Source organism: Pteropus vampyrus, unplaced genomic scaffold (assembly GCF_000151845.1).
Source record: "Pteropus vampyrus isolate Shadow unplaced genomic scaffold, Pvam_2.0 Scaffold419, whole genome shotgun sequence".
In the NCBI taxonomy this organism is placed as follows: Eukaryota; Metazoa; Chordata; class Mammalia; order Chiroptera; family Pteropodidae; genus Pteropus; species Pteropus vampyrus.
Window position 1 is genome coordinate 1,432,946 of NW_011889200.1, and position 2,339 is coordinate 1,435,284.

Below are 2,339 nucleotides of genomic sequence, written 5' to 3' on the forward strand. Positions count from 1 at the left end.
CCATGCTCCCCATCTCTATGAACATCTATCAGTTACTAATTTGTACTTCTTTAACTATTCACCGCTTTCTCCCAGGCCCCCAAACCCCCTCCCCGTGTCCATCACCAAATCGTCCACTATATTTGTAAGTCTATTTTTGATTAGTTTGTTCTTTTTGTTCCTTAGATTATGCATATAAGTGAAATCATATAGTATTTATTTTTCTCTGTCTGACTCATTTCATTCAATGTAATAACCTCTAGGTCCATCCATGTCGTTGATATTTTAATTGGGATTGTATTGAATCTGTAGTTTGCTCTGGGTAATATGGACATTTTAATGATATTGATTCTTCCAATCCATGAGTATGGTATATCCTTCTATTTATTTGAACTGTCTTCATTTTAGTTAATCAACATCTTCTAATTTTCAAAGTACAGGTATTTTGCATCCTTGGTTAAATTTATTTGCATGTATTTTATATTTTGATGCAATTATATATGTGGTTGTTTTCCTAATTTCTCTTTCTGATAGTTCCTTATTAATGTACATAATTTCACGATTTCTGTATATTTATTTTGTATTCTGCAACTGTACTGAATTCATTTATTAGTTCTAATAGTTTATTGGTGTAGTCTTTTTTTTTGTATATAGTATTATGTTATCTGCAAAAAGTGACTGACAGTTTAACTTCTTCCTTTTACTTTTTACATCTTTTCCCTTTTCCTACCTTGCAAACCATGTTGGAAGACTTTCTTTCTTTTTTTAAAACTCATTTAGATTCTCTTTTTCAGGTCATTTAAATTTATTTAATTCTTCTCCCAAAATGATTTTTAACTTTGAATAGAGATAAGGTTAAAACTTTTTTCCAGATAGATTAAGTCACTCAGATAAAACTAAGACAATTTCTGTTTTAAAAAGCTATCTTTTTGCAATTTTTATAGTATTCAAGGACTAACAGTGAATTTTCTTAATTTTTTCTTTTCTCCTAAAACAAAGGAAATTCTATCTGTCTGCTATCCTTTCAATTCACTGAAGTAAAAAGCTGTGGATGACTTTATTTCTGCTCAAAGGTTAACATCTTTCCTTCAATCAATAAAAATTACAATAATAAGGCTTATATCGTAGTTTCCAATTTCTCACCTTTTGGGTCATGGTGGCCTGGTCTTCTTTCCTATCTTCTTGGGTGGCACCTTTAATGATAGTTAAGGAATAAGAGTAAGTGTTTAGAAAGAGAAAGGAAGAAGCAAGTTGAAACAAGGAGTGTTAACTAGGAGAGATGCTTTTCACAAGAAATAGAAGATAGCATAACAGAAAGAGGCAAGGATATAATCATTCCAGAAATATCTCCCACAGGATTTGGTGTTAAAGTTTGAGTTTATTGTTGGGAATACTAACAACTGACTCATGAGTGTTATTGTGGAAATTAAAAGAGATAATGTATGTGAAAGCACTTTGTAATAAAGAATCACAAAAATGTAATTCTTTTTTTCTTAGTAGTTTATTTTTTAATAATTATTTTTTTTTAAATTACAGTTGACATGGAATATTTTATGTTTTAGGTGTATAACATAGTGATTAGGCATTTCTATAACTATGAAGTGATCACTCCAATAAATCTAGTACCCATCTGAAACCATACATAGTTATTACAATATTATTGACTATATCTCCTATGTTATAGTTTACAACCCCATGACTATTTTGTAATTTGTACTTAATTTGTACCTCATAATCCCTTTCCTCTTTCACCTATCTCCTCAATCCTCCTCCATCTGGCAACCATCAAATTGTTCTCTGTATCTATGAGCTCGTTTCTGTTGTTTGCTTGTTTATCTTGTTCTCTAGATTTCACACATGGCATTTGTCTTTGTCTGACTTACTCCGCTCAGCACAATATCCTCTAGGTCCATCTCTGTTGTTGCATATGGCAGGATTTCATTTTTTTTTTTATGGCTGAGTAATATCCCATTGTCTATATGTATCATCTTTTCTTTATCCATTCATCTATTAATGGACACTTAGGTTGCTTCCATACCTTGGTTATTGTAAATAATCCTTCAATGAACATATAGATATATGTGTCTTTTTGAATCAGTATTTTGGATTTCTTTAGATAAATACCCCAAAGTGGAATTACTGGGTCCTCCTTTGTCTCTTGTTATAGCCTTTTTTTTTTTTTAAGTTTAATTTCTCTGGTATAAGTATTGCTACCTCAGCTTCATTTGTTTCTTTGTTTCAATTTTCATGAAGTATTTTTATCTATCCCTTTACTTTCAGTCTGTTTGTCTCTGGATTTGAAGTGAGTCTCTTGTAGGCAGCATAAGTAAGTTTTATTTTCTTATCCATTTAGTCACGAT